Genomic DNA, 22,842 nt, shown 5'->3' on the forward strand with positions numbered 1-22,842 from the left:
TGTTTAGTTGAAAAATGCCTGGTAAAATTCTGCATTCAGCAACCACTGTGCCTAGTGGGCAAAAAAAGTTCCTGATTTTCCACTCCGCTCTGAAGGGTGAAGAGCTCTTTCTTTCCATGTAGTGGTTACTTTCTGAAGACTTTTAAGAGTGCCCTATCTTCAGTTTCTATGCTCCAAGCATTGTTTTTTTTTTTCCTTTTACTGTGTGTTCTCATTGCATGATCTTTCTCCTTGCTTTGCTGCAAAGGACATTCAGTTTTGCTCATTTGTTTCTACCTGTAAATATACTGCATTTACTTACCAGCCTAAAGGAAAGACTTTTTTTTTTCTTTCTCTTGGTCGCTGCTGCTGTAATACTGCAGAAGCTTTGTTACACCAGAGACTCTGCACTTATAAGTGGAAAAACCTGACCACACTGGTGAAGTTGGTCACTGTGCTTTCAAAGTCAAATTCCAAAATATGCTGACGGCAGCATCGCTGGGGTGCTCTTCACAGCGCAACTGTCCCGATGGTAAGGTGATGCTGTGGCACTGAGACTGGCAGTCCAGTCCAACAAAGCAGAGGCACATGAAAATTCATGGCTGCTCATTTTTGACAAGAATACAGAGCTCAATTTCTTCTTCTGAGAGAAATCCAAAGCCTTAATCCTCTCTGCTAAAGCAGTTGAGCGAGTGATGCCGGTCCCTCTTGCTCACTGTTCTTGCTGTACTCTTCAAAGTGAATACTGGCACCTCTTCACACAGGATTTTGTTTGAAAAGGTGTTGCCCACTCTGGTGTCTCACATTCTCTTTCTGTTCTTTTCTGCCTTTATACAGGGCCACTTGAAAGATAAGTGAATGTTCTTTATACTGTGACACATGACAGAATGCCCTCACTACAGAGAGGGCAATATCTACAGTCTAGGGATGACCTTGATGCTTGGAGGCTTGCTTCTTGATTTGGGGTAAAACATTAAATATATGACTGCCAGAGGTTTTCCTACCAACAACTTATATAGAAAGATTGCATTTATATAATCTATATACACTACCATTCAAAAGTTTTTATTTATTTTTATTTTTTATTGTTTTTATAATAATTCTGAAAGATACCTTTAAAGGAGAAGTTCACTTGCAGTACAAATATTTATGGATAATTTAGTCACCCCCTTGACTTTCTTTCTTCAGTTGTAAGAAATAATGTTTTTTGAGAAAAACATTTTAGGATTTCTCTCCATATAGTGGACGTCAATAGCTGATTTTCCACTGTCGGGCCAGTGTGGGCCAGTGTGAGCCAGTGCTTTCAGCGGGCCGGGTGGGCTAATAGCCTTGGACCTGAAGCACCGAGCCCAAAATCACGCTGCGTTTCCACCATCGGGCCAGAAACCCCATAGCTCACAAAATGGACATGATAAAAGCAGCCATTTGTCTGCATTTTTCGATGTTTGACCTACTTAAAGTTTTAAACCCAAACGTATCGATGTTTTAGCAGTTTTGCAAAAATACATTAATCATAATGAATTAATTTGTCAGGACTGAAAAACAATCACGCAGAAATAAACTGGTATTTACCATAACTTTACAAAAGAAAGGGGACACACATCAGATCACATATGTTTCTGTTTATTTGTAGTCACTGTATACGTCACATTTAGATAGAATGACATTTCTATCATTTTTCTTTATGAAAAAGGTTTCTTTATGACATGCGTGGAGCTAAATATGAACACCAGACAGGTATAAAGAGGCGAAACTTAGTGAAAGATAAAATATGTTACTAAATAAATACATGATTGTGATGGCATATGTGTTAGATTTGTCTGATTTCTTCAAGTGGTCATATTTACCTTGTTTACTATGGTAATGGCTAACGTGGATAGTCTTTTGTATCGCTTATATATTTCTGCCTTGTGATCATAATCCGCCTATTTTTTTGCCGCGAGTTTGAACTTCCAAAATGCAGTTTCAATGCAGCTTCAAAGAGCTCTAAACAATATCAGCAGATGAAGAATGGTCTTATCTAGCGAAATGATCTGTCATTTTCTAAAAAATAAAATGACATTTTATGTACTTTTTAACCTCAAATGCTCGTCTTGTCTACGTCTGTGTGAATTCTGTGTATTCTGGTTCAAGACAGTTAGGGTATGTCGAAAAAATGTCCATCTCATTATCTTCTCTAACTTCTTCTCAAAATTGTCCTTCAGTGTCACATGGTCCTTAAGAAAACATTTCTTCTTAATAACAATGTTAAAAACAGTTCTGCTGCTTAATAATTTTTGGAAACCATGATACACTACTGACTGCAGTATATGCACTGGTGGCACAAAAGTAATTTGGCCTCATCTTTTAGCAACTATGGCAGGTGACCTATAAAATGTCTTGCATTGTCTTTAAACTAATTACTTAGAATTAACAACATGCATTTTGCCAACATTTAGTATATCTTCAAGAACAGACACAATTACACTAGCAAGGTTTATGTCTTGCTGACTGTTATATACACACACACACACACACACACATACGGTTGGAATGAACTTGTCAGGCACTGTGAGGTTCATTTCTAGCATGCATTGTAAATGCAAAACACTCCAGGTCCAAATAAAATATATCTGGTATATACCAGACATATTTGTTTCTATTTATATTATTTTATAAAACAAATGACAACACAATGACAAGGGGTTATAGCTGTCATCCGTGTGGTCCCCATCATTCAGTACAGCCGCAGAAAAAAAAAAAAAAAAAAAAAAAGTGCATGACTTCCCTTTTGAGCTTCTTTTTCACTGTGCCTTCGAGTGTGTGAGATATATTCTGTGATATCATACATTTTTTACGGTATTTTTGTTTTTGAAAATACTACAAAAAATATCTTGGGGGCATCCTCGGGTGAGTTCGAAAAACATGACAGTGTGAGTGTAAAACGGACTGAGACTAAAATGGAAAAGATTTTGTTTGGAGGTTCACATAAATACGATATGTCTCTGTATAATACTCTAGTGTGACTGAAAACACTTTAATTTAAATAATACATTTTTTTTCTCACTGTTTGAAGATGTTTCAACACTCATCTGAATGGCTTCATTTACAATTAAGGAGAATAAACAAGCACAACTGATCTGATTCCATAGCTCTCATGAAATTCAATAAATACATCTTCATTGTAGGCTGGTAAAATTGGGTTGTACAGGTAGGGCAAGGAAGGCTATTTCAGTGTGAAAAATCTAACTTTTACACAGGCCTTTAAGCACTAAATGTCCCCTTTGGAAATGAGGTGCTGTTTCAAGGAGAACTTAATGTCTTTTTTCACATTGGACACAAAGAGAAATGCTGAGAGCTCAAAGAATCATCAAACTCTATTCAGCAGTTCAGTAGCTCTTGACCAAAATTAGCATATGGATGTTCTCTGTCTTCGGTTCTTATTTTTCTACCGCTTTATTTTCACTGAATAAAAAAAAGAGCAAATGGAAAAAGTAAGTTAATTTCACAACCTCAACCATAAAACCACTGTGCTTAAACATCAGTAAAAGTGTTTAATCTTTAATCACGTGACACAGAGACATTCTGCGTATTATACAAAAATGATAAAAGTGCATTCGATTAAAAAGTAACCAAAATGTATGACTCTAATTAAATAACAGAAGCTATGACATTGATAGGAAGACAGCTACTATTGCATGAAGTCTGAGTGCCAAAAATACCTGTATATATAACATATAAAAATAAAATCAGGATAGATCTCCGTATTAATAAGTGATGTGTATTTGTCTTAAACAAAAGTTTCAAGTTCAAGCTTTAGAGCAAAAACTGTGTTGCAGACGAAAGCTGAAGAATAAACAGAGGAAAAATAGTGTTGTGAATGATGACATTTTCTGACTTTCACACATCAGTGTTGCAAGTATGAAATCATTTGGAAGATATGTTCTTTATGCTGCTTGTATGACAAGAATGATTTTGACCAGAGAGATATGTGTTGACAAGTCAGGCTGATAGACTCAAAATTCTGGATGAAAACTACTATTCAGCATTGACCCAAAGCTCAAAAAACACAGTGAATTAAATCACTCCAACTACTTTTTTTTTTTTTTGGCTGACATAGCAAGTGCTCCCTTCTGTCAGTCAGTTTGTTTTGAACTAAGTGGTATCAACCACTTTCTGGTTATTACACAATTCCATGCACTTTTCACAAACAGAGTACATTTGTTATATATACTACCGGTAAAAAGTCCGGAATAATCAAGTTTTTTTTTTTTTTTTTTTGTAAACATTTTTGAAATCCAGTAATTCTCTTATGCTCACCAAGGCTGCATAACAATTATTACAATTTACTGCCACAATCTCCATTATCCTGTATGTATGTACATATTTACGAAAATTTACGAAGTAGCTTTTGTGCTTCAAAAAATCTTAATTATTCCATATGTTTGACCGGTCGTATGTACAGATATGTATGTATGTACAGTTGAAGTCAAAGGTTTATGTACACCTTGCAGAATCTGCAAAACGTTGATTATTTTACCAAAATAAGAGGGATCATACAAAATGTGTGTTATTTTTTTACCTAAATAGTTCTATATAGTTGATAGCTGTTCATGAGTCCCTTGTTTGTTCTGAACAGTTAAACTGCCCGCTGTTCTTCAGAAAAATCCTTCAGGTCCCACAAATTCATCAAACTTTTTTACACTGAGGACAACTGAGGGACTCGTATACATATATTACAGAAGGTTCAAACGCTCACTGATGCTCCAGAAGGAAACACGATGCATTAAGAGCTACGGGTGTAAACTATGGAACAGAATGAAGATGTATAGATTTTGTCTTATATTTTCATTTAGTACTGCCCTTCAGAAGCTAACGAAGATAATTGTTTCCCAGAAGACAAAATAAGTTAAATCTACCCTGATCTTCAAATTCAAAAAGTTTTCACCGCCTGGCTCTTAATGCATCGCGTTTCCTTCTGGAGCATCAGTGAGCATTTGAACCTTCTGTAACAGTTGCATATGAGTCCCACAGTTGTCCTTAGTGTGAAAAGATGGATTTCAAAATCATACAGTCATTGTTAGAAAGGGTTCAAATACACAAACATGCTGAAAACCAAATAATTTGTGGGACCTATAAGATTTTTCTGTGCAGCGGGCAGTTTAACTATTCAGGACAAAGAAGGGACTCATGAACAACTATCACTTAAAAAAACAAAAACAGCTGTGGATCATTCAGGTAACAACACAGTATTAAGAATCAAGCGTATGTAAACTTTTAAACTGAGTCATTTTTATAAGTTCAACTATTATTTTCTCTTGTGGATTATATGTACATGTCTTTTATGTGAATATCTTATTCAGGTCAGTACTAAATAAACAATAACACACATTTTGTATGTTCCCTCTTGTTTTGGTTAAATAACATTTTGTATATTCTGAAAGGTGTATGTAAACTTTTGACCTTAACTGTATGTATGTTAATATACATGTCATTTTACCCTGTTTACCCTGTTTCACATCTGTGTATCTTACGGGTATGGATGTGATTGCTTTTTAATGGATTTATAACTGCTTTTGTACACTCTGTGCAACTTCAGATTGGTGTTCAGAGCTGTACCTTTGTGCATTAAAGTTTTTGAAGACCAAGTCCAGAAACTGCTTTTACTTTTCAACAAAATCCATGAACAGAATTTTAAAACGAAGCCAGTTGCTCATGAGAGTTGCTCAGGTAGCTCGGTCTCCCAGACAAAGCATTTGGGGTTAGGTATTAATAAATACATTTTGGAGACAGGGCTATGAGCTGAGGACACAACATCACAAAACATATAAATTTAAAGTCAAATGAGAATGATCTATGAGATGGTTTAATCACCAAAAATGCATGAAAAAGTCAGTAGCATTTTGTAATAATTACATTTTTCATAATGTTATTAAGTGCAATCATGCTTTTTAAACAAATTGCACTTTATGATGCCAGTTATGTTAAATGAGGCCCTGTCTCGGTGTAAATTGGTTATTAAACCTTCAATTCTGGCTTTTAAGATGATCCACACAAATGTTTTTTTTTTTTTTTTTCTGGCATCTAAGAATTAGTACTGACGTTATTCTTGTACACATCGACCAATATAATAAGCTGTGTATCGTGCATGCCTGCCAGAGCAACAAGACATGTTCATGCTTGCAATTCCAGACTGAGAAATCGCAAATCAGACAGTGATCCTGGTACGAGCTTACACGCATGTGTTACACATTTGACTGTCTGAAACCTCCAAAAATTTTATCACTGACAGCCAGCTAGTGGGATGTCAGGCATATATCACTTGGAATTATCTACCCACCCACCAGCTCCCACTAGAGTGAGAACAAAATAATAAAAAAAGAAAACAACAGACCACAGGGTACTCCTTTTTTTTTTAAGCAATTCATGTATACACATTGACAGGTCCGTGGGGGAAGTCATCATTTTATTTTTTTTTTCTTTCTCTTTCGCTTCACCAGCAAAGACTGAAACAAATCTGTTTTAAAGTCACAGGTAAGGCAGTGAAATTACCTGCTTGGGCTGTAGTGCGTGAGCGGGAATTCCCAGCGGCGGTAGACGCAAGGCGGCCATGTCAATTGTTTGTTTACATAGAGCGTTGCTCCAGGCAGTACGAGTGTGCCTGGGGAAGAGGCAGCTACTCATCACTACCCATGAACCACTGCCACAAGGACTGCCAACTTAACAGAGGAAAATGGAGAGAAAAGTGTAGTGATGTCATCAGGGATCTTATGGAGCCAAACTTGGGAGCAAAAAGTAATGTCAGAAACATTTACATTTATCAAATATGAAAACTGAATCACAACACGACCGCACAGTTTGACAGGAAAAAAGTTCTAAAGTCATTTTATAAACCAAGAAAACTTAACATCTTTTTTTTTTAGAAAAATATCAGATGATTTTGTTTATATATTTTTGTTGTTGCCACTGAAATCCTGGGGTGATTATCCATAATAGAAGAGACATAAAATAGTAAATTGTTAAGAGAACTTTCAGCATGTTTTATTCAGGTAGCTTCTAATTTGAAAATGAAACCTGTGTGAATCAAAAGCGGATGCATTTGTGTTACACAAAAAAACTTTTTGCTCTTCAGTAAAAGCTCTACATCTCACAAAATTAAATGTTAACTGGGAATGACAAAAGGCTATGCTTTTTGGCAAAGCTGTGTCCTACATCTCCAACATAACCCACTTCCTTTAATGAGGAATGCTTCATAAAAGCACTGTATACTTTCACCAGACAGCAGTAGTTTAATCCAGATGCTTACAGATTCTTAAATTATTTCCCTTAGTACTGGATAGAAACAGGAAAGGGGGCCTCAAGATCTCTGTTTAATCAGGGAAGTACTTTACCATTACCAATCATTCTACTCAGGGTTTTATAAGAAATTGTAGCCTCTTGAATTATGAAAAAGAACAGATAACTAAACATTTCTTCTTAATATGTTTTAGAGGTACAATTCAATATTGGATATGAATCGCAATCTATTATATTACATAAACAGTCATCATCAGCTCTAGCATCAGACATGCTGACCCGAGCTCTCATTGTCTCCATTGTAGAGAGAATTCAATATCAGCGGCTGTATTACTACTCCTGCTCTAGGCTTTGATGTGGATGATGATTGAATGCTGAAGATCCTCAAAAGCAGCTTGCTTTCTTTTGCAATCACCATAACGATAACAAGCTATCATGAAATTTCAGTTTGTGTGGTACCTGGGGGAATCAATAAAATAATAAATTGCGTATTCAGTAAGATGTCTAAGACTTTCGTGTTTTATTTATTCTTTCATTCTTTTGAAATGAAGCTCCAAATCTTATAGCAGAACTTGTCCTTTGGGAGGACACCCACCCACCCTGCAGCTAATCAGCTGAGACCTTGAACAAGGCAGGGAAGTTTCACAAATCAAATCTTTGGCATAACTTGCGTTAACTATATGAAGAAAGTCAATTACGCAGCAGTTCATTGAGGTTAATGCGGAGTTCGCACATGGTTAACTTTTTTTTTTTTTTTTTTTTTTTACCCAGTACTCCATGAGCCCCTCAGCTTGTCACCACACGGAGCAGCCTGTTCCTTACAGGTAATTAGTGTCTGTTCAGAGACTTTGTGTTTGGGCATTCAGAGAATAATCTGTTCCTCACAATGAGGACCTGTACAGTTCACAACATCAGCATGACAATTTGAATAAAAGTGGAAAATCTCCTTCTTTCGATTTCTGTTTTCCCCATACCAGTTTGTGTGCGATTTATCATAAAATCACCCTTGGTGGGCAACAAACATGAACTGTCTTTTTTTGTGAACTCGAGAAAGGAGTAGCAATGGAAACACTTAAAGGGTTCTCATTATGTTTTATTTGTTTGTTTTCATTTATTTATTTATTTTTTTTAACTTCCCTTTAGTGTTGTCGGGAATATGGACCTTTTTTGTTGTGTTTTCGCCCGTTTCTGTTCCTGTGTGCCCTTAAATGGTAATGTTCCTGTTCTCGTTTAGTCTGATTAGTCATTCTGTGCACCTGTGTTCTTCCCATTAGCCCATGTATTTAAGTTCCAGTCTGTGAGTTCTGTCTTTGTCGAGTCTACTTGGTTGTGTACATGTGTCTTCTCCCATTCCTTGTGGGGATTTACCCTGTGTTTTTGGATTTGTTAAAGACACTTTCATTTATCCACATCTCTGTTGTTCCTCCCAGCACAGTTTACTACAAGTAATATACAGTAGCTGTTTGTGCTTTAAAAAGTCTGTGCAAAAGGGAGTTCATTTTGCCAACAAACACTTGTCTAAAATGCCTTGTTTGTACATCCGGCCTGATTTAATTTCTGTTATTTAGCTACGTCACTGTTATACATGTGCATAATCCTCCCCTTCTTAAAATGAAACTCAAATATACTAAGGGACAATACATTTGTATCACATGCTATGACCAGTCACAACAGACTGAGGCAGCTGCCCAGTTAGAGTAGGCTGGGCTTTAAAGACACAGGAACTAAAATGTGTGTTTGTGTGTGCATGGATTCCTGGTATTCCATACAGCATGGATTCCTGGTATTCCATACATCATGGAGACCAAAATCCCATGAGGATATTAATACCAGTAAATTTTGATCTTGTGGGGACTTTTTTGGTCCCCTTAAGAAAAACAATGAAGAAAATCTAGAAATGCAGAAAGTTGAGGGGTAGGTTTAGGGTTACAGTAAAGGGATGAAAAATACAGTTTGTAGAGTACAAAAACCATTATGTCTGTGGAGCGTCCCCATAAAACATGGAAACCCATTGTATGTGTGTACACATATTTTAGTGTACCTTAATTGTCATTTATTGCATTAGTTTGAGGCACCCAATATATTCTGATTTCAGCTACAGCAGAACTTTAATTTGCTGTGTTGACTCAGGGCAACCCAGGGCATTTTTCCACAGTTTTTGCAAGTTGCTCTTGGCAATAATGACAACATGAACAGATACAAGGAAAAGTGCTCACAATAAAATTGAACGTTATGTTTTCAAGTCTCCACTGAATGATTATTAGATAGGCTGTGTTATTACTGATTGTTTGACTGTGAAACAGACTGTGGTCTGTAATTAAAATAAGTTGAATGGTTTGTGTATTTTCTTTTCAAGCCTAACTCTGGGTAACACTTTATTTTGATAGTCCACTTTAGACATTCTACTAACAGTAAGTAACTTTGCAACTGCATGTCAACTAGTTACTAGAGTATTAGTAGACTGTCTGCTTAATATCTTCTAACACTCTTCTAAACTTTGCAAGTAAATGTCAACTTATTCCACCAAACCCTAAACCTAACCTAACAGTCTGCTCTGAGAGTTAGTAGACATGTAGTTGCAAATTAATAAGAATTAGTTGACGTGATGTTGCAAATTTACTTATAGTTAGTAGAATGTCTAATGTGGACTATCAAAATAAAGTGTAACCTAACTCTGTATTAATGTTAAGTTTTAGATAGCCTAAAGCTACTAAAGTTATCTATCTATCTATCTATCTATCTATCTATCTATCTATCTATCTATCTATCTATCTATCTAGCAGAGTCAGAGTACTGCAGGTATTTGGAAATCTATGCAGTTCTTGCTGCTTGACATTCTCAGTTAAAAGATTTGGACATCAACTGTTTTATGTTAATTTGCTATGCTAATGACATTAATGCTACGTTCACAATACCAGTAAAATGCAGCATCTTCTCATTCGCAGCCACACAATCCCATTCATTTCGAAAGAGAGCTTCCGTTTTCTGTGACCACTGGCGACAGGATTTAGGCATGTCCATCAACGCAACAAAATTGAGATATGTTCAAGTTTATGCAAATAAAGAGCAAAGCAAAGAGTGAAGTAAAAGGACATGAAGTGTGGCCAAGTATGGTGTCCCCTACTCAGAATTTGGGTAGAGCATTTCACCCACCCACATAGCAGTGAGTAGTAGGCAGACAGTTTTGCTGCAGCAGCCCAAAGCAGTTGGGTATTCAGTGCCTTGTTCAAGGGTCTGTCAGTCATGGTATTGAGGGTGGAAGAGAGCATTGTAAACTCACTCCCCCCACTTACAATTCCTTCCAGTACCAAGACTTGAACCCACAAACTTTGGGTTACATGTCCAGCTCTCTAACCATTTGGCCATGACTGTCCCTTCTGCTTACATCCTTATAGGGGTGGAGTGTTGGTGCGAGATGGAAAAGAAGTTGACTTTAGCAGTCAGCAACTTTCCTAAAATTTATGATAGATCTCGGTGTGCATACAGTGGTACTTGCTGTATTGACTCTGAGCCTGAGGTTTAGTGAAGTATGATAGACAGGCGCTTGCACTTTCATGTCAGACAAATTACTGCAATGGCAATGAGCACCAAGTGCTTCTTGTTCATCTTAAATATTAAGTATTTTGTGTATTGATTCCATTCATATTTAGTTGTTCCTTCCAAAATGTTTGCTTTTAGTGGCAAGAAAACTGATTCTTGTCTACAACATGGAGTAACATCTGTGAATGTTATTCATAGTTGTTACTGTCACGGTTTCACAGTACTCCCCCTCCCCGGAAGGCATGACCTTGCGCCGTAGTAGGACGAAGCTAGACAAGTGTGGGAGGAGGATGAAGGGCAGGCAGGCAGGAAGGCAGGCAGATGACCAAGGTGGTGATGACGGAGGGAGGAGCCAGGAAGACGACAGGAGGGAGCTGGAGTAGGAGGAGCCAGGCAGGACTCCGACCGCAGCCATGATGGCGATCCATGGTGGAGCCGACAGAGGGAGGAGCCATGGTGTAGGAAGAGCTGATGACTCTAGGGAGCCGACTGATGGTGGTGGAGCCCGAGGCGGAGACGGAGAGCCGACGAGCCAGGACAAAGCGACCGAGGCGTAGGTGGAGATCTGGGAGGCCACGGCGGAGGCAGAGCGACATAGGACTGAGGTGGAGCTGGAGCTGGAGGGAAGGAGGAGCCCAATGGAGCTGAAGGGACATTTGTAAAATGGTTGTAAAATGTAGTTTTAGACAAGACAGAGTTGTTAGTGGTTCTTCCTATTGCTAAGTTCTTCCTATTAAAAAGTTGTGTAATATGTGAAGTAGTGTGCATACAACAGCAACAAGGTAGTTCTCTGACAGCTGTGCAGTGTGAGCAGAGCAGCGATCTGATGACTGTGTAATTTCACAGTGTGCAATGCAGTGTGCAATTTCAAAATCATTTGCGATTTATACATTTCACATCTGGAAGAAAGACGTACACACATTTTTGAATGATAGAAATGATCTTAGATCAACTGTACGGTAGTTTCTATGCAACATTTTATGAATGAGGCCCTTGATTTCTTCTCTTCTTTAAATACATTTCATACTTGTCTTCAGTCTATGACAGCGAATCATTGAAAATGGCAAGAATGAAGCCTCCAATACAGATTGCATATTCTTTGTGTAGAATGATCCTTTACTGTTAGGACATTGAAACTGAGCAGAGCTGATAGTGACAGCAGTTTCCATGCATTGACATCTGATAAAACCTCAAGTGAAAAGTGGTCGGAATGAAAGGAATCTTCACCAACTTAAACGTTAATACAAAGCAAAGGAAGCAACATTATAAGGTAGACAGTAAGACTACAGTTGCTTCAAAGCAGAATCCTGAATGATTTCTGACTTTCAAGTCAACATTTCCCAGGGCACAGCATCCATTAAAGCTGAAAATAACGCTGTGTTTTGACTCGGTGTTCTTATTCTGTGGTGGAGGTCAAGATGGTGGTACTATTACACTGTCCTTTTTTCTGTCTTTTATATGGATGATCAAAGTGTTCACGGCTGTTTAAGATGAGCGTTACTTCAGTGCATCATTATTCTCCCTGCAATCTAAGCAGGAGACATTTGAAAAGGAAGAGAAAATGTGTCATCGCAAAGAGGTGTAATTAAATTTGTTTGCATTCCCAGGAGTGAATGGGTTTTATGAATTCATTTCATATGCAGGAAACTAAATATTAAATGTTAATCGCTGGAATTCTCATTATAGTTTGCGAAATGAAAAGCAACCCGGGACTTTCTAGAAATTAAGTATATATTTATTTAACAAATAAGAAACCCTGTGACTCATACAATTACGTGATGTTCAGTCCTCAGTCGGTCTCCTCCCTGCTTCTGTACAACATATGCTAGATGTAATTAGTAAAAGCAAAAACACTTAGTCTTTCTCATCATCGATGCAGAGCGCCCAAGTCTGCAGCTCCATGGCTGGATGTGCCCCTTGATAATAGGAGGAGAAATTTATTTCATTTGACTGTCGCACTGCAGTAGCTGAAATTAATTATGTCGCTGTTTGATGAAATATACTTGGCTGCCTCCATTGAAAGAATGGCATGTCACAGTATACTAAACCTCCACTTAGAAAAGTACTTGCAAGGTGAGCTGGGTAATGTTACGCTAGGATTATACTTCCTCAGAGTGACTTTTTTACAGTGTTAATTGAGATTACCACAACTGGTATATTTACCTCCAAATAAGTGTTATGTAATAAAACACCTGTGTCCTCAAAATGGGTCTTATTTACTAATTATTTTATGTAAGTTGTTGTATGCAGGAAAGGTTTACAGCTTCACACACACACACTTTTTTTTTTTTTTTTTTTTTTTACCATTATTCTAATATTGGTTAGCATAATACACTCTTAACTTTCTGTGCATGTACTTCCCACAAAACCTTGCCTGTGAAAACTTTTCATTACCTATAATGACAAATTCTGTATTCTATTTCTCACATGTCAGCTATATATTTTCATGTATAAAAAGACCCATCTATACTGTGTGGTACAGCTAAAACTGTATGCAGATATGTTTCTTTCCGCTGAAAACTACGGCAGTCAGTAGAATAAAATACAGTTAATCTCATGGTTTCTGACCGTTTTAAGAAAGCAGAAATTAAACTGTGTTTACTACTGCTACTACTACTAATTAGGGCTGTCAGTTTAATGCGTTAACTGAATTAACAGTTGACTGTTAACAGATATGATGCAGGCCAACTACTCCACAAATACAGTTATGCCTAAAAGTCAAGATATTGGTGCAAAAAAATTACCAACTTCAGTAGGCAAATGCTCACATTCGATGGCGTCTGGCACTTTGGAGAGATGTTCTCTTCACGAATGAATCCCGGTTTTCACTGTACAGGGCAGATGGCAGACAGCGTGTATGGCGTCGTGTGGGTGAGAGGTTTGCTGATGTCAACGTTGTGGATCGAGTGGCCCATGGTGGCGGTGGGGTTATGGTATGACCAGGCATATGTTTTGGACAACGAACACAGGTGCATTTTATTGATGGCATTTTGAATGCACAGAGATACCATGACGAGATCCTGAGGCAATCACCTCATGTTGCAGCATGATAATGCACGACCCCATGTTGCAAGGATATGTACACAATTCCTGGAAGCTGAAAACATCCCAGTTCTTGCATGGCCAGCATACTCACCGGACATGTCACCCACTGAGCGTGTTTGGGATGCTCTGGATCGGCGTATACGACAGCGTGTTCCAGTTCCTGCCAATATCCAGCAACTTTGCACAGCCGTTGAAGAGGAGTGGACCAACATTCCACAGGCCACAATCAACAACCTGATCAACTTTATGCAAAGGAATGTGTTGCACTGCGTGAGGCAAATGGTGGTCACACCAGATACTGACTGATTTTCAGACCCCCCCCCGGACCCCCCCAATACAGTAAAACTGCACATTTTAGAGTGGCCTTTTATTGTGGCCATCCTAAGCCACACCTGTGCAATAATCATGCTGTCTAATCAGCATCTTGATATGCCACACCTGTGAGGTGAATGGATTATCTCGGCAAAGGAGAAGTGCTCACTAACACAGATTTAGACGGATTTGTGAACAATATTTGAGAGAAATAGGACTTTTGCATACATAGACAAAGTTTTAGATCTTTGAGTTCAGCTCATGAAAAATGGGGGCAAAAAAATGTTGCGTTTATAATTTTGGTCAATGTATTAGAATTTCAGAATAGTTGTGCATCTCAGAGCAACAGAGAGGTGTTTAGTTAATGAATGAATCCGTTGAATGAATTAATTAATCGTATGAATCAATGATTCAAAAGCCCATTCATAAAGAGAGCCACTTACTTCATTCATGAATGAATCAGCCATTTGAATGCATCAAATAAATAAATGAATGATTCATTAAGTCATTTACCGCCACCTGCTGGCAATTTTATTATTATTATTTTTTTATTTAGGGTATCATTTTATTAAAAAGAAAGAAAAAGAAGAAGAAAAAGAAGAATAGTTCACCAAAAACTAAAAAAAATAATAATTCTGTCATCATTTATTCACCCTCAACCCAAAGCTGTTTTGGTTAACACTGACTTTCATCGTATGAACAAAAAAATCTGAGATGTTTCTCAAATTATATTTTATGTTCCATAGTTTACGTTAGGCCATTGCATCTCAAATGCGTATATGTGTATATATATGTATATATATATATATGTATATGTAAATATTTCTTTCTAAAACTACAATTTGTAATGTCTACTTGATACTTTCTCATTTAACACAAAAACAGCTTTAAATAATTTTTTGTGGGTATTTTCACAGCTAAATTAATTTTGCAATTAATTAGATTAATTAATCGAAACGCTGTAATTAATTAGATTAAAAAATGGACTGACGGCCCTTTAATAAATAAATAAAAATGTTGCCTTAAAATATTTTATTAATTTTGTTAATAATTAATAGTAAAAATTATTAATATTAGCAAAACTCCGTTCAACAGCCCTTGGTGGTTCCTGGACTTCATATTGAAAACCCCTGTCCTACACTACACATGAGAGGCTTTGCTTTATTTTATTTTATTTTATTTTATTTTATTTTATTTTATTTTATTTTTCAGGTAAGGGAGATTTTTTTTTTTTTTTTTCTTTCATTCAGCAGGTATGCCTTCAAAGACTTCTACATTGTTAAAAACTACATTATTTCAAATAAATGCTGCTGCTTTTTCTTTCTTTTTTTTCTATTCTCATTCTTCTATGTTTCCTGTCTCAAAGAATCTAGAAAAAAAGCTACAATGAAAACTGAATCCACAGTAGTTTGGATTGATCCTAAATTCATTACATCCGTGTGAGCTTGCAAATCTGCAACATGCACAATGTACACGTCCCATTGTCTCTGCTCAAAGATTAAAAACGAGAGAGGGTTCTGCACCAGCTAAAATGGTGAAGATCAAGAGAATAATACTTCAATTAAATTCATGCTATTTAGAGTCTCTCAAACCTTTCTCCATGACAGATGTGTCACAAATTATTAAAAGATCCTCTGTCCTACAATTTCTTATCCAAGCCCTTACAAGCCATAGTCCGGCTAAGAGTGTCGCACCTCCCTGCCAGCCGTGACAGCCTTTCCTATTGAGCGACTGTGATGAACCAAGACAGAGCTAATTAGCCAATGTCATCGAATGACATTCTAATCACATGCTTGGAGTAATTACCCCGGTTAAAGATTTCTTTGCGCATTACTGTTATATGGCGTGGATGGGGCTCTGAAATGAGTTCTTTAGATTCATTTGGAAGTGTCTTACAGTCTCTCACAGATATCTATGCTTATTTTTTAGGCCTTGGGGGCATTTTTTTTTTTTTTTTATTTGAGGACGCTAAGATCACTTAGGAGGCATTTGCTTTATGAGCCAAATGAAAGGCATTTAGCAATGGACAGTGTTTTCTATGTATTACTGTGAAAGTTCAAAGCTGATTCTGTTTGGCTTTATAGCAACCATAACCAGAAAAAATTATAAATATTACATGTTTTAATGTATTCATATACCATGAAGAATGTGAAGATACATTGTGCATGTAATTGAGGACAGAAGCTGCACTAAATTGACAATATGAAACTTTTACTGCAGAGAGTAGCACAAAGGCACTTTTGCTTAGGGCTGACTATTGACTCATAGTTAGTGAGGTGAGTCACTTCACATCGACACTTGTGCTGTGTTTTGTGAAAATGAAATTTCTTTTCTCTGTACCTTTAGGCCTTTTGGCAAGGTACTTAAACATTATTGTTGCCTTAGACAAGGTACTTAAAGCTGAACTGCTGCAGGGATGCAGAAATATGACTGAACTGTGTTATGACCCTCCTTTCATAAAGGATATGTACCTGTACAGTACCGTATATGCTGCTTTTGTCTTTGTTTAAAACTGTGTTAAATAAATCCATATACCTGAACATAAATAGCAAGTGAACACATTCCTCTTTAAGCCCATCATATAAACAAGTATACTTTGAATCGCACACTTCTTACTGTCAAATACATAAAGCTTCATTCTGACAAATGGAGTTTGGTGTGTTTTCCATCCTTTGTTTTTGCCCCGAGGTCCTCAGTCGATTCTACACTTATAACTCCGGCTCCCAGTAGGTACCTGCTATCGAGTAAGATGATTATTTTTCTCACTTCACATGAAAATTGTTATTTATTAGCAGCTGTTACAGTATTTTCAGGAAGGAAAAAAGAGATCAGAACAATGTCATATATATTTAATATATAGAGGATGGGAAGATTATAGAGGACTTATTTACTTATTTAAGTAAAGTAAACATGCAAACAGTTTTTAATTCATGTTTAAATTAATTGAATGTAACAATAAAATGCCATTCAAAAATTTATGGTCTCTCATGACCACTTTGCTCACCAGTTCAATTCAATTCAGTTCAATTCAATTCAATTCAATTCAATTCAGTTTAACGCAATTCAGTTCAATTTAATTTGATTCAACTCAGCTCCATTAAATTCAGTTCATGTTTATTTGTACAGTACAATTTTTAATTGAAGTAATAACTTAACAGAAAATCAAATCAAATATTTTTTCATAAATAAATCTAAATATATATATATATATATATATATATATACACTGACCTAAATTATAAACGCAACACTTTCGTTTTTGCCCCCATTTTTCATGAGCTGAACTCAAAGATCTAAGACTTTTTCTATGTACACAAAAGGCCTATTTCTCTCAAATATTGTTCACAAATCTGTCTGAAATCTGTGTTAGTGAGCACTTCTCCTTTGCGGAGATAATCCATCCACATCATAGGTGTGGCATATCAAGATGCTGATTAGACAGCATGATTATTGACACAGGTTTGCTAATTTAACCAATATTATGTGAAAGCAAGAAAACATCACTTCCACTGTGTCATCCATGTGCTTCTAGAGGAAATATCATCATACTGTGCAAATTATGCAAGAATGGGACGAACCATTCCTTTTTGAGAGGATTTTAATATATTCTAATTTTTATGAACCAATACTGATTCGTAAATCCCAATTGTTCTTTTAGTCTATGCTGTTTTCAGTTGATGAATGAACAGTGCATAGAACAGTCCATCCAATAAATCGCAATAGGCTAAGATTTGTGCTACTTTTGATATGAAACAAAGTCTCAGATTTCAAATTCTGTCCTTTTCATTAGAAAATTCAAGCAATAACTACCTTTTTGGTGCTCTTTAATGTGGCGTCATTGTAGCTTCTGGGTACTGGCTTGTGTATAATCAAATGCATAGCAAAAGATTCGTGACACTTTCATTTTTGTTCTGGATCCAGTTCTCCACTGCTACATGGGAGCGTGCTTGCCACCAACTAGCAGAAGTGGGAATTGCAGTTAGAAGTTACAATAGATCACCCTCAGTGTAATCTGTCAAAGTGACGGACGGCCTTCAGATTTTTCCGTCACTGATTAAAAAAAAACCCGTCAATGACAGACGATTTTGGTTAACGTGCACTCTGTATCACAATAAACACTTATTATTAAGAAGCACACTTAAATGTCTTGATAACCTAATCTAACTGAAGACAAAACTATGAAATTAATTTATATTTGAGGTCACTTTCATGATTAAATGCAAAGTAGAATGTGCAACTTTACAAGATCTGACAGTTGAATACCAGGGTACTATGTGATATGAACATCATTTTTGAACAAAAGATATGGCTTTTTCAACATATAGTAGTGTGATTGGGAAAATATAATTGTGTACTAAAAAATTAAGCATCGATTGATGAAATATATTAAAAAATATACTTCACAGACATGAGATGTGCCCACAATTATAGAATGTTTTATTTATAAATGAATACAAAAGTTCAAAAGAACAGCATTTATTTGAAATATACATATATTTTTGAGATTATACGTCTTTACTGTCATTTTAGTTTCATTCAGCGTGTCCTTGCTCTGTATGTGTGTGTGTGTGTATTACTGACACCAAACTAACTTTTGAATGCAATTTTCAAACACATTATTATGTAAATAAATGACTGATTCACTGCTATCTTTATGAAACATTTGCCTTCTAAAATGAAACAATATATGAATAGCTAAAGATGCACTTTGAATCTCAAAATAAGCAGCAAGGTCATCTAGGGTTAACCCTATCCCTCTAAATCCCATTTTTACAGCCCTACCCCAAGAGTGTGTTCTCTCTAGCGGCACCACAAGCTGGCTTGTAGCTTTACTAGCTCATACACAGCATCAAATTCTATATAAAAACCTGGCCTCCTCCCAACATCAACACCGGAATCCTTCACAAGCTAAAGCAATACCTGCTTGCCACTTACCCTGTTGCCTTGACAGCACCTGACCACGTTCCCTCATAGTGGCATGATTAGTGAGGTGAAACACTATCTCTGTAAGACTATGTGACAACTCTGGCACTTTATCTAGGCCTGGGCTCAGTTGCCCTTAGCACCTAGGATGGGAAAGTATGGAAGTGTGGTAACGATGAGCTCTTAACAAGCTGTGCTGGAAATGGAGAAAGGCTCTTTAAAAATAGCGCCGGCTTCGTTACCCTCTATCTCACAGCCCTGCCACTGAGACTGAGCCATATGGATGGGGCCCTGTGGGGGAGCCGTAACAAGGGGATATGACGGTGACATTACCTGAGTCTGCATTCTCACAACCTTGGAAGGATTGGAGAAAAGCAATCGAGACATGTTGGACATTAATTCCTTCTCTTTGAATGTATGTTGTGCTCCTACATGCATGCTACTGACAAATGTGTGTGACAAATGAGCGTATATATGTGTGGGTGAGAGATCCCGCAGGAGACCGAGATGGTCCTTAAGTATGCACCTATACAATAGCCCAACAACCGCATCTATCCTGTCTATGGGGTGTGCGGAGGCATTATGCTAAAATATGACCGGGGGGCTCATTAGGGGCTGTGTTGTGAGGCCTGGCTGCCCTTGTTTGTGCGAGACTGCGTCTGTCTCCTCACACGCACCTCTGCTTCATTAGAGGTGACAGCGTCAGGCAGGGAGACTGCGGGCGGATTCACCCCCCACCTGAGATCATGTATAAATCAGTCCCCCAGTGCAGCATATATACCCCCCCTCTCCCTCTCTCTTATTTCCTCTTGTGCCTTCGCTTTCTGCTGAACCAGCGAAAGTCTTGCCCGGCCTGCCACAGCTGATACTGTTTGTATTTGTTTGTCCTGTCATCGCCCTCTCTCTCTCTGTCTTTCCTTTAAGGTATGACAGAGTGGTTCATTCTAAATATTATGAGCAGGAATACAGATGAACAATAAATTCCATTGTGCCTAAATGAGTCGAGAAGAACACGTACAAGGAGGATATTATACTAACAAAGAGAAAAATTGGACTGTTCAAAGACCAATTCTTCTGTCTAGACCAAGTAGTTTATATTTGATAAGAGTGGATTACATAACTAAAATCTTTTCTCTTTGCCTGAAGGAACAGCACAATTAAAGACCATTTCAGACCATTTCCTCTTGCAGCTCCAAAACTGTTTGCAAAAAATTATTAACAAATTAACAAACAATTCATGAAACAATTCGCAATTTATAAACACAATCTCAAAACTGCACACAAAATTGATCAAACTTCAAACTTCCAGGTGAAAGTCAAACAATTTAGTCAAAAACACATTCTCTTTTGTTAGACTTTGGCCTTTTGACACAAAAACCTGATAAATACACAATTTTCCTGCCTAGAGAACACTAGTGAGACTATTTCAAAACACTGTTACAAAAAAACTCCTTTTGGGAAACAGAAATCCTTTTGCAAGTCAATGGGAACTATTTTAACAATTCTAAGCGCATGGTCTAAAGCAAACAGCGCAGGTGCACTTAGGGCATGTCCGAATCCACTTTTGCTATTTTAAGGACGGGAAAAATGGTCGGTGCGCACAGTGCATGGTCTAAAAAGGTCGTCCCTATTCTCTTAATAAGTCATTGTTGTGTTTTGGGTGTAACGTGTTAAACCAATCAGAGTCTCATCTCCCATTAAGAGCCAGTTGCGTGCGCCATGGCGGATTCACTATTTACATGGCAGAATTTGCTAGAACAAAGACTGGACACTTCTCCAGAGAGAAGGGCCGGCAAGCCCTGCTCAAACGAGTTACTGTCCACTCCTTGTCCATCCTCTCCCCTCCTTGCTGAATGTGATCATTTTCGAAAGCGAAAGTAAAACAAACAAACAAAAAAAAAAACAGCTCGCATAAGAAAGCGATTGACTATCCATTATGGCATTTTTATATTTATGTACACAATAATAAACTTTTACATTGTAATCCTTTCATTTTTAATATTTGGCATGTTTGTGTGCTGCTGTACGTCCTTGTGTGTGTAATAAGCAGAGTGTATGTGCATTGTGCACCTGCCTATAGGCGCATATTATTAACACGCTCTTTAAATAACAAAAAATCAAAAATATTGTGCCATTGACTTTAGACCAGGTTTCAGTTGGTCAATGGCACAGTCTATTTCAGTTGCCTCAAAATAGCAACGCGCCAACAATGCACCTGAACACACCTTGTTTTCAGACCAGCACGCCCATGGGCGCAAATGCATTTGCTATTTGAAAACGATATCGTGAAAAAGATAACTGTGTTGTGCTGAAACTAGCAATAAACACTTGAGTCGCGCTTGGCGCCACATTGCACCAGGTGCATGATAGGGCCCAATGTCATTTGCAGTATACATCATAAATAGAGGGATGCAGATACAGTAAAATTCTAAGAAAACTTACACTACTGTAAAGTGATCTTACAGTAGATGAAAAACACTAGAAGAGAAAGGTTCAAAGACCAAACAACAGAATATACAGTAAACACACATTAGAATATGTTAGTTATTGCACAGAAATAAATAAATAAATTCAGCATCCTCTGCCAAGTTGCATTACAGTATTGGTAATATCCTTATTTGTTATATTATAACAGTTTCAAAGTCTTCTGACAAAAGATTTTCTCTGCTTCCCCTAGACAGTCGATTCTCATTTCTGCACAAATACAGTACAGGTAAGGATTACTTTGCTACAAATCAATTTAACAGTTACAAGTTTTTGGAATACACTGCGCAATTTGAACATCTGTGAAAGCATTTGAAATGTATTAAAAGTTTTGAGAAATGTGGCCAAGTGAATCAGTTATAGTGTGTTAGAAAAACTGTAATATACTCCTGTAGTATTTATTAATTTTTATACAACAGTTCTTTCTGGTCCTTGAATCTGATTGGATGATAAGAGTGTGATATTAGAGTCCAACAGAACTCCAACAGCCCTTTCACCATTTGTAATTGTACCACTCCGCTTACGGTACTACTTACAGCGAGTGTAATGGTGGACGCCCAAATCCATCATTTTATAAAAATTACTGTTTTTGTGTCTCAGAATGTAGTTTTCAGGTGAGAATGTAATTGTTTATAGTTTAAATATGCAGTTTGTTAATAAAGATAACGTCTGTTTGAAAATTTGCGTCTACATTTACGGATGTGTGAAACACTCCAGGGTGTCAGCGACCGTTCTGCGCTTATAAAGCCACCCAGAGAAGCCTCAACTCGGCCAGATCTTCTGGAATGTACCACTGGCTCTAATGTCTCTATAATGGTTAAACATAAGATATAATTAGTTTGGGGGTAAATGTAATGGGCAGTCTTTGGTCTCATTAATCTATTATTTGTAATATAGTTTTGGCAAAATCTCATGTATATGTAAATTCAATACTGTATATCAGAATGCCTTTACTTTTGACTGAATTGCCTAGCAACTTCTCTGATGGCCATTTTTGTTGTTTATTAAATATTATTATTCAATAAATAATATTTTATATAAATAATATATTTAATAATAGTGTTTAGTATTGAGAAACTGTGCGTGATGGTGATTTTAGTTAGTTATTTTAGCATGTACGTTAATCACACTCGCTCAGTCTATCTTTCTCTCTCTCTCATAATACTCATACATGATACAGTGAGGTTTTAATGCAGTAATACAATAAGCTTTCAATGAAGCAAGTCAACATACTAGTCAACATACCTTCGTTACTAGTTTTAACTTGACGTTTTGGAATTAGTA

The sequence above is a fragment of the Labeo rohita genome, chromosome 7 (assembly GCF_022985175.1).
Source record: "Labeo rohita strain BAU-BD-2019 chromosome 7, IGBB_LRoh.1.0, whole genome shotgun sequence".
Taxonomy (NCBI): Eukaryota; Metazoa; Chordata; class Actinopteri; order Cypriniformes; family Cyprinidae; genus Labeo; species Labeo rohita.